Source organism: Centruroides vittatus, unplaced genomic scaffold (assembly GCF_030686945.1).
Source record: "Centruroides vittatus isolate TY-2023 unplaced genomic scaffold, ASM3068694v2 scaffold_769, whole genome shotgun sequence".
Taxonomy (NCBI): Eukaryota; Metazoa; Arthropoda; class Arachnida; order Scorpiones; family Buthidae; genus Centruroides; species Centruroides vittatus.
This window is the reverse complement of record NW_027122717.1, coordinates 2,881,272-2,895,441: the sequence shown is the minus strand read 5'-3', so window position 1 is coordinate 2,895,441 and position 14,170 is coordinate 2,881,272. Positions and strand designations below refer to the sequence as shown.

The 14,170-nt window shown below is 32.2% G+C and overlaps 1 long non-coding RNA gene and 1 other non-coding gene across 2 annotated transcripts; one reads left to right on the top strand and one right to left on the bottom strand.

The window, feature by feature from the left end:
• Positions 1 to 2,187: 2,187 nt before the first annotated feature.
• Positions 2,188 to 2,750, top strand: LOC136989906 (uncharacterized). Its single transcript, XR_010882973.1, has 2 exons — positions 2,188 to 2,269; positions 2,641 to 2,750. It is a non-coding gene; the product is annotated as an uncharacterized lncRNA (long non-coding RNA).
• Positions 2,751 to 12,441: 9,691 nt separating this feature from the next.
• Positions 12,442 to 12,513, bottom strand: TRNAH-GUG (transfer RNA histidin (anticodon GUG)). Its single transcript has one exon. It is a non-coding gene; the product is annotated as a tRNA-His (tRNA).
• Positions 12,514 to 14,170: the final 1,657 nt, after the last annotated feature.

Sequence of the window (14,170 nt, the reverse complement as noted above, 5' to 3'; positions counted from 1 at the left end):
CTTTCTTCTTTTAAAATTCTTGAATAGGCTCTATTCTCTAATAATAATAAGAATAAATAGTATTATTATTATTCTAAAAATAGTTGAAACAATTTATTTATAGAGTAATATGACAATTTATATAGTGATGTAGCAGAAACGATTAGTATAAACGCAAAACCAAAATACTATATATTGTTTAGCACTTTTGTATTCGTTTTAGCTGTCTAAGAATTGTATGCATACATTTAATCCAATAAGTGAATTAATTGCGTGCTAATTTCTAAATGGTATCATTTTAATAATTTTTGTAATTGTTAACGGATAAACACTGTATTTATCAACATAACATTTTAAAGGTATACTCGTATCTGGAAGATTGAGATAAAGCAGCACGTATATAATACGTTCCGAAATCTTATATTTCTACATGTTAATTTATTATTAAAAGAACGTCTTCATATAGCAATACTATTAGTGAGAACAATATAGGAATCAATCTCTAGAAAATCTCTGTAATTTTTGGGTTTTTCTCACGTTTCTAACACTTAAATTTGAGCAGTTCCTCATAGAAACTCCTTTTAAAGCATCCCACTTTGACATGTCGCTCTTGGATTGCACTTCAGCCCAGGATGATCTCAGCTCGGGTTAGAAATTTCATAGGGGGTTTAACCGGATAAGTCGGGCGGTCTCTTACAACTATTCCAGCTATTCCATTTTAGGCTATGATGGGCATTAAAATGGCTAGAAAAACTTGAAGTTAAGAATGAAAATATCTTATACTGTATGGCTCTCGCTTCTTGTAATATGCTGAAGGAGCTGTATTAGAAAGATACTATAGTATATATTGTTTTTTGGTTTCAATTGGGAGACAAAAATTATTGACGGTGGTATTTTTGGATACATGTTCATTTACGTTTTCCTATTTTAAATACGTTCGCTGATAGATCCAGAAGTTCAAAACGATACGAAGCTTTTCTAAATGGCCAAGAGCAAAAAGAAAGAAAAAAAAAAGCATGCTTTGTCCGGCCGTGCAGAGGAGCCTCTATTTTGACGATATCCAGCCACTTCCATCCACTTTGATACTTTTGCTGTCAGAAAAATAAAACTGTACTGATCTTAAGACACACTAGGACTTTGTAATTTAAATTATGACGTTATTTTTTACAGGACTCGAGATAGGATTTGCTCCTTTAAGAAGAGAGATTAAGGCTGCATGGAGTTTAAACCAACGAATATCCCATTACAGATTACGTATATTCTAGGCAATTGCATTTGTTTATTACAGGAAAGGCGAGATACAGCCCGGCGCAATTTTTGTATCTACACCCTGTATAAGAGTAAATTTAGTTATAAATATTTAATGTAAAATGGGTGATCGGTTAACGATCACAATCCGTTCCAAGACTTTGTTCGCTATCTGAATTGTTCGTTAACCAATTATCTATTTACCAAAGGTTTTTATGGGAATTTGGTTAATTCGTTCTGGATACCTCCAAAAATTAAAAAACATATATACTTTCTTACTACGTTTATTTATATGTAATAATAAAATTACATATATACACAGTCTTGCATTTATATTAGTCATGTTTTTTCCGTTTGCAGGGGTTAAAGAATCTGTCTAATTCGATTGCTTTTCTCTCTTCTTCAGGATTTTTCAGAAGTAATTAATAGCATTGTAATTGTAGAGATCCCCAAGCCTATTAACTTCAACCTGGTTTGGGTGCCATTCTGAGACGTTGTTCTGACATCTTCCCACTTCTTCAAAAGATTTTTAATAGCAGATATCGGCATTAATCCTCTTTTTCAGAAGAAAACATATCTCGTCGAGCTTCATGGCGTTCTTCTGTCGTCAGATCAGTTTCAGATTCCATTATGAGCTCTTCAATGTTCCTTATTTCTCAAATGTGATTTTTGTTACTCCTTAAGCTGCTTGAGTCTTCTTGATTATACTGTATCTTTTTTAGATAACATTGAACTGCGGCCTACTGTAGACCTGTTCAAGCCATATTGCCCAGCAACATCAGACATCTTCTGCCCACTCTCTACCTTTGCTATTATATCTCACCTTTCGAAAATAAAAACCGACGCCAAACTTGATGCCCGTCCGACAGTCTCGCAAATACTATTGTTTCTGTCAGAAAAATAAAATACTGAAATTACGAGGGAGAGTTTCAAAGTTTGGAGGATTACTATCCGATCAGTAAGTATATACCGGATTGAGCGTCGATGTCGACGTCTCTCGCGCTCTGTAAAGTTCCGCCTGAAGACAAGGAAAGACCAATCGGTATTTATTATTTTACGTCGCTTCTTGTGTTTGTTCTGTGAGGTGTTCGTTGTCCGAACATAAAAATCTTTCGCGAAAGTGTTCGTTATCCGATTTGTTCGTTAACCGATCACCCACTGTATTTTAAAAATAATTATAAAATTAATTTAAACTAATTTTATAAATTAACTATAAATTAAATTTTAATATTTTTAAAAAAAGTTATTTTTTTTTTCTTTTTACATATATTTTTTGTAAAAAGAAATGATATAAGTGATTAAAAATATATTTTTGGCTTTCGGAAAGAGGTAGGCCCATGTTTTAAGTTGCTTATTCGACATAAAAAACATTTAATATATATTTTGAATATAATTTTTTATTGTATGTTTCAGTAAGCATGATAACACGTGTTTAATAGAGATGCGGGTTATACAGTCTCAGCAAGAAGGCGGAGATAGATTAAAAAAAAAAAAAAGCCAACGATAAGATTACAGAATGATTTTCAAATAAGTATTTTAAGTCTAAAGGACACGAAATTTAGATTTCAATTGGACAGAGATGATTACATTAAAGGTGTGTCAAAGTATCAAAATCCAAAGATTTTCTGCTGCAAGTGCAAATGCACTTGAGCTTATTCATTAATCGTTACTCCGAACAGAGATTATCGTTCATGACCTTCGTTAGAGCATTATCTCCAAAGGCCTTTAAGATGCAAATTTTCTATTTTTATTTTATGTTTATTAATAACTTTATAAAAATGTTCTTAGTTATCAATAAAATGTATAAATTAAATTTTGAGTAGAACTATTTCATATATTATAATTAATTTATATTAATAAATAGCTACTTTTTGTATCCATTATGGTATCCATTTATCGTAACGTGAAATCAAGATCGACGTTTCAAGGAAAAAAATATTGTTTTTATTATAGAAATAACAAGTTTAAAAAATTGCAAACTTATGCAAAATATTGCTTCTTTCAGCTTAAATTTTTATTTATACAGCTTTATTTTTTAAAGAAAAACTATTTATATAATAATAATAATGCAAGTTAAAAATATTGTATACCCAGATTTTACATTTCTCGCTTTTACGGTTGATATAAGTTTCTTTTATAATTGCATGTCATATTAGGCATTTAATTATTTTAATTTACTAGTATAGAATTAAAATATCTATTGCCAGAAACAAGGCTTTGAACCGAAGATAAGTCTCACTTTTTACAGGAGTCGAAGCCACATATTCTTTAAAAACATTCTTGGCTCCAGCTTCAGATCTTTTGTTTTTTCTTTATTTTAGGGCTAGGTGATATATTCTTGACACATCTTGTTTATTAAACGAAATTAATGTATATCAAATATAAGCGTAATCAATAATATCAATACTATAATACGGACAATAGTTTAGTAGTTTTTAAATAATAATTAAAATGTTAACCGAAAATTCCGAATTCTTCCTATATCAAGCAACTGGCAATCTCTGGCAAAAGCGGTATACAAACATATGAAGTTCATTACGCCGTAATGCGCGTAATGCCCAGCAAGCATCTCTCCACACTTCTTTATGTTGATTGTAGTCTCTGTATTGTTTTGCTTGTTAGTGTCCACATTTCTGTTCCATACGTGAGTGCTGGTAGAATACATTGGTTGAGTACTTTTTTTTTCACACAAATTGACAGATTGCTTTTTAGAATTATGCTATTTTTGTCAAATGTGTTCCATCCGATCCTAAGTCTTCTGTTTATTTCATTTGTGATATTGTTAGCCATAGTTATTTCTTGACCCAAGTATAAACATAATTTTGTACTTCTTCAATCTGTTCTGTTTGTCATAATCTTCTTTTTCATAGTATTCATTAAACATTACTTTTGCCTTTTGCCGATTCATCTTCAATTCCACTTGAATGTTTGCCCCAGCTAGTTCTTGCAACATTTCCAATTCATACGGCTTATTGATAGTGATAACTATATAGTTTGCAAAGCAGAGAAATTCCCCATTAATTTTAATACCTATCTTGCTCCAGCCAGACTTCTGAAAACTTCCCCTATTAAAGCATTGAATAGTTTTAGCGATATTGTGTCTCCTTTCTAATCCCTTTCCAAACAATCCTTACCTTTCTTTTGTTCAAACAGGTTATTATTTTATTATAAATGTTTCTGATTATGTTAGTGTTTATTCTTTCTATATTGTTATATTCCAAGGCTTTGGGAAAACAGAGTGGCCTTTTTAAAATCTATGAAAGCAAAACAAAGTGATAATTCATATTCTTTATGGCATTCATAAGTTCTCTGATTGTTTGGATGTGATCTAGTGTGGTAAATCTTCTGCTGAATCCTGCCTGTTCTCTTGGTTGAGGGAGTCCAGTTTAGATTTGACTATGTTTGTCAGTATTTTAGTAAAGATATTATATATATTGGACAAAAGACTGATGGGTCTCTTCCATTTTGAAAAGGAGAACCATTGTTCCAATATTCTGGTACTAGTACATCAGATTTCTTAAGGCACTGTGAATTGAACTGTTAAAATATTACCGAAATCCTCAGCAGAGAATAGGATCAACTGAAATTTCGTCTTCCTCAAGAGATTTTTATCTTTCTATGCATTTTATAGCGCTATTTTTCTGTAGGGATTATTTGTTATTTTTGTCTATTTTGTCATTGCTTATCTTACTTTGGGTCTTGTCCTTGTCATATTTATAGAGCATATTGTACAGCCTTTTAACAATGCGAAGGATTTCTTTGCTGTTTATGGTAGTTGTTCTATTTTCTTTACAGCAAAAATCATTTTTCTTTCTAATACAGAATTATTGTTTAGTTGTTTTCAAATATTTGTTATTGACAAGACTATGTCTTCTTTATAAAATCGCGATGCTGTCCTGGCTTACCAGCTGAGAGGTATGAAGGAGTACATGTCAGGAGTTGCAATTTGGCAGAGTATTAGGTGCACAAATCATGCAGACATTAAAAAAAAGAAAAAAAAACAGACTTTTACGTACTCAGGGGACCGAGAACCGAGTCAAAATAAAATACAAATGGTGACACTCTTTCTACAAACAGGCAGTAGTGCGATATTTACGCATGCGTTGCTCCTTGGGAATGCAAACGTTGCGAAATTGAATTTTGACAAACAAATCTTTGAAAAAACCCATTTACCTGTCCCGTGTTATTCCCCACATACAGAGATATGTCGTCACCACGTGCTGACCTTGACCGGTTGACCTGAGATATCTCGTATTATCATCGGAACGTTTTTGAAAATAGATGGCTCTAGTCGTTATAATTTTATAATTTTATATTAAAACTAGGGTTTCTCATTTCCCGATCTTTTGCTTGTCCCGGGGTTCCGGGATAAAAGTGAACTGATTCCCAGGATAAAATTAATTATTTTTAAGATAAACAAAATATCTTGAAATCAAATGATATAATTATTTTTCATTTTTTAAAGTAATTTAATACGTTCTGTAACCTCTAAAATCATATTAATAACGCTGTGTAATATATATATTAAAAATTACTTTTTAATTACGTAGAAATTTTCACAAATAGAAAAAATTCATTAAAGTTTCTGTAAACTGTATACAACAAGAACTACAAAATGCTTTCAATTGAGTTGAAAATTAAAATAATAAAAAATAAATAAACTTAGATCAAACTTCTAACTTAAAAGGGAATTTTCGTTTTTTAAATAAAGCATAATACAAAAAAATTATTGTAAATGTTTATAACAAGATTTTAAAACACAAAGATGGTCAATACTCCGATCACTCAATCTGGTTCGTATTTTAGTAATGAAAAGTCCTGCTTCCGAGAATTCTCTTTCCGATTCCATTGATGCTAATGGAATAGTGTTTAATGCATTTAAGAGAAGACAGATGTTATGTGTTTTATCGCGTGTAGCCTGAAAGATTTCTAGTTCGTATTCGAGACTGTAGTACTTCTTTTGCTTTCTGGTATTCTTGATTTGTCTACCTCCGCTGCTTTAATAGAAACATCAAGCTTATAGCCAAATAGTTCGGCAGTTTGTTTGTCTTTAATAATCAGGTTTATGAAGAAAAACTTCGTACTCGTTTGTATCCTTGCCCAATTTGCACAACCTGGCGTTAGATACTAGGCGTGGATAACCTGGCGTTGCACAACCTGGCGTTATTGAAGATACTAGGCGTGGTTAAAAATTAAGAGAGCATAAGTACAGTTATTCCAGATATTACCAGATATTACAGGTTCTGACAAGTAAAGAATTTTTACAGTCCTGCCATAAGTAAGCTACGATTGCTATTAATTATTGACCATTTATGACATACCATAACAAGGAAAAATTTAAAAACCTAACACAAGTTTAAAATTAATAAATACAAATGTATTCTGACAGTTTATGAGTTCATTATACTTTCTATTTGCAAAATTTCCTCAACCTTAACACAAAATAAGAAAAACGTAAATTTTTAAGAAATTTGCGGGATTTCCCGGATTAATATTCCGGGAGAATTTCCGGGATATTAACCCGGGTTAAAAAAACAACCGGGATCCCGTTTGAGAAACCGTAATTAAACCTAACTTCCGAAATATAATTATTTTTTCTTTTTACATTTATTAATATATACATTTCGTTTGTGCAAAATAAAAAATAATTTCGGACGATACAATAGCCAGGTTTATTTTTTTCCAAAAACGGGAAATTTTCGTTAGGCATGGACAAAAATTCAACCTGGGCGACACGCAAAGGAGAGAAGTTTCGAAATTGGATAGGTTAATTTCACCGAAAATGCATAGTGGATGACCTCGTGGTCGTGCCGTGGCCGTGACCGAGGCCGGCGAAGTTGGAACGATCGAGCTCAAAACCAGCGATACCAAAGAAGATTGGAGAATGAGAACGAGACCCGCCTTGAGCGTCAGAGTGAAAATGCATTTTAATGATGTTTTATAGTGATCCACATCATCCTCCCCCTCCGGTACCTAATAAATATAACCAAATGTAAAATTTAATCTGATATGTGTATATAAATGCAATGAAGGGATGTATATTGCGGGTGGTGTCCTGGCTCCCACAATCCTCCACTCCGGATCTCGAAAAAAATGACCAATAAAAGTGTTTTTTTTTAAAGTATATTAAAATTTTAATTAAATTTTACTAATTTTATTTCAACTATAACTTGTTAAAGTTGAAAAATACAACGATATTTATTTTTCCAATATAAATATCCAGCTTTAAATATTTAATGCTGAAAATATAAGTCCTAAGCCAATAAACCCACTTTTATCACATTATGACGAAGTAAGTACTGATATTCCCACAATTCATTTTATTCTGTAGGACATAGGTTATAACATCCGAATGTAAGAGATAAGGTAAATGGAATTTGTAACTTGAAATGTGATAATTGTTTAAGATTTTTCTATCTATTAATATTACTATTATATTTTTAAAAATTTTTATGTACCTCGTATGTCTATAACTGTTGCTATTGATCTGGAGATCTCTTTCTCTGACTCACGACTTTTTCTGTATTCTGATCAAGATTTTCTACTATTGGTGACTTTAAAATCTAAATTTTATTTTTGTGGTGAACAAGATGAGTGGTAATCTCCTTTAGTGATTTGATGCTTTGCTTCTTATATATACACAATTTCTTATAGATATATACGTACGCAGGACCAACTCTTCTATTGGGCATTCTACAGATATCCCGATAGCGGCCAAATTTTGAGGAAAAATGCGAAAATATGCATAACAGTACTTTAATCAGAAATTTTTATGAATAAAAAAATAATCAAACGAATAAAAATGATATGATCATTTTCTTACTTAAACATAGTTTGAGGTTATGTCAAGTTGAAGTTAAGGATGGAATGCACCTAGGGCTTCGAATATGCTAGGGTCACCCCTGTTAGTATATAGTTTAATTTTTCTTACAATTAAGTGTTGAATTCATTACAATAGTATAATACTATTTGTTTTGTCAGTGTAGTGTTTAGAAGTGGAAGAAACAGAGAAATTTAGCAAGGATGCCCAGAGGGGAAACAAAAGGAGCACATTGCTCTGGGCCTCAAGGAAGTAGATAGAGACACCTATGATAGATACAGTACGTTAGCAATCATGTACAGTACATAACAAACGAACGCGGATGGGCTCCGTCCAACCCGCCTTGACCAGCGTGGGGGGGCCACTGCAACTTTCTTCTAGCTTTATCCATGAATTCACTTAAATAAGGCCCTCAGTTTCCGACGATCGGGGTGTCCCTGTTTATGGCAGCGACCAAAGAGACATGAAGACAGGGGTGCTAAGAATCTCTGGGTTAGACCAGACTGCTATACGATCATGACCTTGACTACTTATAATGAACGATCCTTATCTTCTGAAATTCGGTTACAGGAGCTTGAAAAAGAACTAGATAGAATTAACTGGGATATCTTAAGAGTCTGTAGGGTAAGAAGGGAAAGATAAGAGAAAATTGAACTCCAGTGTAGTACAGTACATATATTTTACTATAGGGGAATAGATTATAGTAAAACTAATGAAATAGGTTTTCTTGTTCACAGAAAATGGAAAAGCCATATTATTGAGTTTGATAGGTCATCAGACGGGGTAGCAAGATTAGTTATCCCACTGTCAAAATTATCCAATTGTCATCTAAGTTTATGCACGAACAACTAGCTATTCTGATGAGGATATTGAATATTCCTACGAGGAAGTTGGGATGATGAACCAGTAAGGAAATCATTATCTTCAGATAATCATAGATGACCTGAACGCGGCAATTGGATAAAACAAAGATAGCGAAAGCTCGGTTAGAAACTATGGCTATGGTATAAGAAATAAAAGAAGCAGCCTTGTAGAATTTATACATTATAAATTTCTTCTTCAAGAAGAAACCACAGAGGAACCAGATTTGGAGAAGTTCAAATGAAATTAATAATAAAATTGACTATATCACATCAAGGAAGAACTTTTGAAATCCATAACTGCGATGTTCTCAACAACTTCAACACAGAAATAATCATGGAATCGGGAGATGCAAACTGCTATTGAACAGAAAATTGAAAGGATGAAGGTTATTAAGATTAAAAAGAAACCCATTAATATGGCAAGTATACAGGAACACCGAAATAATTAGAACTAAAGAGCCGCTTCGAAAGTGTAAAAAGTAGTATTGAAAACCTAATAATTACTAACCAGAACCCTACAAGAAGTTCCAAAAGAAATAATCGGTAAAGAAAACAAAGCCAGCGAAGAAATTAACAGAAAAAACAAGAGAATTGATAAAAATAAATAAAACGTAGAGAATTCAAAGTAATAAAAAGTGATCCAAAATCAAAAGTAGAATGTGTTAAAGTATGTAAAATAGTGAGGAATCAGATCACAGGGAGTTTTAGGAAGTTCAATTATGATCTTCTAACAAAGGCACTTGTAAACAAGTAAAACGGCAAAGCCGTATTTGGGACAAGACTATGTCTTGGAGATCAGACTTAGGTGTGTTCTCAACTTTTCAGCCTTTTATCTTAATTAGAAGTGGATGAAATCTGAGTTAAAGATTTGAGGATGCTATAAAAAACAAGTTACATAAAAGCGTTTTAATAACAAAATAATGTGTAAGGTTGCTTTTTGGATACGAGTATTTAGAATTAAGATGAACTAACCGTCGAATTGATGATCCACTAAAATCACATTCCTTAAAAGGGTTCAGGTTTGTTCCTATTATACTATCTTAACTTATTTTCAAGAGAACGTAAAAGGCAGTTCTTACGTAGAACTTTAAGCAAGAGCAAGTGTTCTGACCATGGCTCCGGCTCCACTTCACGGGAACTTCTTAGTTTAGACTCTCTCTCCGGCTGTAGTTCAAGTTCCTCCAAACATTTCATTTTTAAGTGCAATTGTTCGAGCTAGGAATGCATTATCCAAACCATTTTATTTTACTGTTTTTATTTATAATCTGTTATTTTTATATAAACGATAGAAGTAATCTTTTGATCACTTGTAAGTTGCATATAACTTTGGCATTATTCTTAGATACTGTATATCAAACTATAATTAACATACAGATAGTATTCTTTGCACAACAGATTTAATTTTATGTTTTAATTCTATGATATGCTGGATATTTATATCCAAACCTTCAGAATTAATGTATCCCTATATAAAGGAAGGGCTTTGGATCAATTGATCATACTCCGACTTTAACTGTGCTCTCAGTGAATTTTCTAGCTTCAGACATTTCCAGCTAAACGTTTAACTTTTTAAGCGTATTTATTTGCGATTAGAGTAAATTATGAAACCATTTAAATTAGGTTATAATATTTTTATCATTTTATGTAAATTTTACATACACAAAAGATCTATTCTACTGTTTAAATTTTTAGTGTGTAGTACAGTGTGTAATTTTTTAGTATTAAATTATTTCAGATACGTTAAACTGTAATTATAGGGCAGAAAATAATAGAAAATAAAATAAAATACTAAGAAACAATTATCTAATAGCTACTATTCAACGGTTGTTTATGATCATTATTTCTGCATCTGATTGAAAAGAGGTTCGTTCAGTTCTTTTTACAATTTCCAGTACTTAATATAGAAACAAAATTAACGTTATATTCCATAACCCTTTCTAATACAATGGACAAACGATGTTATTGTACTACCACTTTATTTTATTAATTCCTTTTATCGATTTCCATATTATTTTACTAACAGCAATAATTAAAATATAATAATAGATATCAATACAATCGTGGCCGAGTGGTTAAGAAGATGAAGTTTATGAAATTCTATGTATGCAAGTTCAAATTCTACCGACTACGAACGATACATTTTTATTTCTAATCATACGATATTGATTAAATAACTGTCTGAAAAGTCTTAATCAAAAGGAAAAATGTTTGTTTTCATTTTTATCGTTTTTCATTACAAACATTAGCACACAATGTCGCATTAAACTCAAGACAACGTTGAACATTTACAAAATATAATGCTTTGCCAATGATTCTTGTTATTTAGTTACCATAGAAAACTCAAGTATGCACAGTACATATAAATATTAGATATATTTAGAAGAATACGATGCGTAAATATCACGCTTATCAGAAATTGTTCGACGTGTGGCAATATTAAAAACAAACAACGAAGTTTAATCTTTCTGGTATCTGTCATACCAAGTAGAATAATGTAAACAAAATGTAAATGCGACAGATAACTTATAATCTGTCATATTTATATTCTGTCTATACTCTTTTTTCATCCAAATGAATCAAAGATGTGAGTTTCTCCCAAAGTATTTTGAGTTCTAAAAATGTAATCCGCAAGTTCTACACAATTGTACAAAGAACAGACATATTTACACATCAGGAGGAAAAACGATATGTATCCGCATTAATGTAGCCAAAAAAAAAAGAAAAAAATGCAAACGAGTGATTAGAGAGCATTAATATACAAGCGATGAACTTTCAGGAATTAATTACTTGAAAAATACGTAATATAATGTTGTAATCAAATGGCATGCACTCCCGGTAGACGAAATTTTAAAACTTTTCTCTAGACAATTATATGGAATTTAAATGATATATGAAAGACAACGAACACTTCTATAGTTTCTTACTTTTAATTAAAAATTTTCTGAAAATAGTTCCGAAACTCAATTGTCAAATACTTTATAACTATATGAAGTGAAATAATTTTCATAATGAGAAAACTCTTTTAATATTGTTCAAAGTAATCCCTTTTGAAAAACGACGTGCTTTTATTCTCGCTCACAGAACTATTGGAAATATTTAAACACAATAAATTTACTGTCAATATAACAACGCATTTAATGTTCTCTGTATTCTCAAATATTCTTCCTTCATTGTCGGTTTAATTTAATTTAAATTGTACTCAGTGAATATTAAATAACAAATAAAGCAAGCTTATTTTACATTGTTGGTGACACTGGTGTAAATAATGCAAATCAAATTCTATTAATTTGATTTTCATTATTTATCCTTTTTTTATTTATATAAGTAATAAAAGAAATGAATTTGTTTACATTCTAAACAGGTTCTGGTCTATATTTTGAAATTTAGTAAAATTGTTTACTAATGTAGCTTAAAAACGTTTAAAAGCTATTATTAAACGATGTAAATAAAAATTCAAATGTAAAATTACGTATACAAACCATATTTAAAAAGGACTTTAAGGAATTCACCGTTATTAACCGAAAAAAAAAGTGCCGTGACCAGGATTCGAACCTGGGTTATTGCGGCCACAACGCAATGTCCTAACCACTAGACGATCACGGCAACTCCGACACATCTGTAAGTTCTTCTTATTCCCTATAAATATCTGAAGTCACTGAAGTGTAACAGAATGAAAAAGTACGAAAAGTAGTTCAACACGACATTCGCACAATACTACAGATATCAAATTGATCACATTTTAACATTTTAGCATATAATTGTAATATTATTAACAAATAATTGATTTTGGGCTGCAATTTGAGAAAAATCCTACACCTATATATTCCCACCTCGTCCATCCGCCTGTCTTTTCTTAATCTCGAAAACGGAGTTAGATAGACAAAAGTTGAGACAAGATATGGAAACCTTAGGGATAGGAGTCCCCGATTAACTACAAACGAAGTTCTGAATATAAAATGAACATAAAACGAACAGGTACTGTACCTGTTCGTTTTATATTCCTTTCTATGGACAACAAAGAAGTTTTATCTCGCAAACGAGCTTCCGTATAGGCAAACGAGCTTCGAGCTTCCGGAGGGAATAGTATACGGAAGCTCGTTTGCGAGATAAAACTTCTTTGTTGTCCATAGAAAGGAATATAAAATGAACAGGTACCAGTGAATGGTTTATAAATTTACTATGAATTAAAGTAATGAAAGGGAAAACCAACAAGTGTCTAAGAATCCATACTACTTCACACTACTTTACGAAGAATTAGATGTTATGTAAAACGTTCCCTTAGAATGGACGGCGTACGAAACTAAAACACGTAAAGAGTGTCGGAAAAAAATTCATACTATCACACTGCTTTACGAGAGATAGATGTCACGGAAAAAGTTCCCTTCAGGTGTTTGGCATGTGAAACTATAAATTTTAGTTTTATCGGCTTTTGTTGTGAAAAGTGTCGAAAAATCCATACTATCACACTACTTCACGATAGATAGATGTCATGAAAAAGTTCCCTTTGGTGTACGGCATGTGAAACCATAAAGCACATGAAAGTTTATCGGTCTTGTGTAAAGTGTCGGAAAACCTACGCACACTGCCTCACGGGAAATAGATGTCATTCGAAATTATAGAATATGTGATGGCAGACTTTAAAACCGACCATTTGTTATGTGAAAATGTAAAACTACTTAAAGATTTTTAAAGAAAACCTATTTGAACTTTCAGAACTCGTGATCTCAAGTTGGCTGAGGAGGGCCTTAAAAAGCCCGAAACTTGTACAAAACACAGGTGCATGTATCAACTGAAATACATGCACCTATGTCTTAAGATGAAGATTGCCAAGTGTCCGTGTGTCTGCATTTTATAGTGTTCAGGAGACAACTGTACTCTTATGTTATACGAGATATAGCTCGTCGAAATCAACCTACTTCCAGGGCGCGATCAAGAGTCTCCGCCAAGACTATCGCGTTTTACTATTCAGTCCAGGTGACTATGCCGGCTTTGAGTCGCCCACCTGACTGTTCGTGGAGTACTTGGTATTATATCTCATAGAATTTTAGGGGGTGGGAGCACTTCTCCACCCGGCCGCTGAAATGCAAGCGAATGCGAATGTCACAGTCGCTGCCTTGATCCGCGCGGAGCATGGAGAATATGTAGTCGTACGGTTCAACGTAAAAACTTTTCAGTCAGTAGAAGTTAATGTATTTATTATTTATGTTTAACTTACACTACGAACAAAAACAGACTGTTTTGAAGATCAGACGCTGGGAAT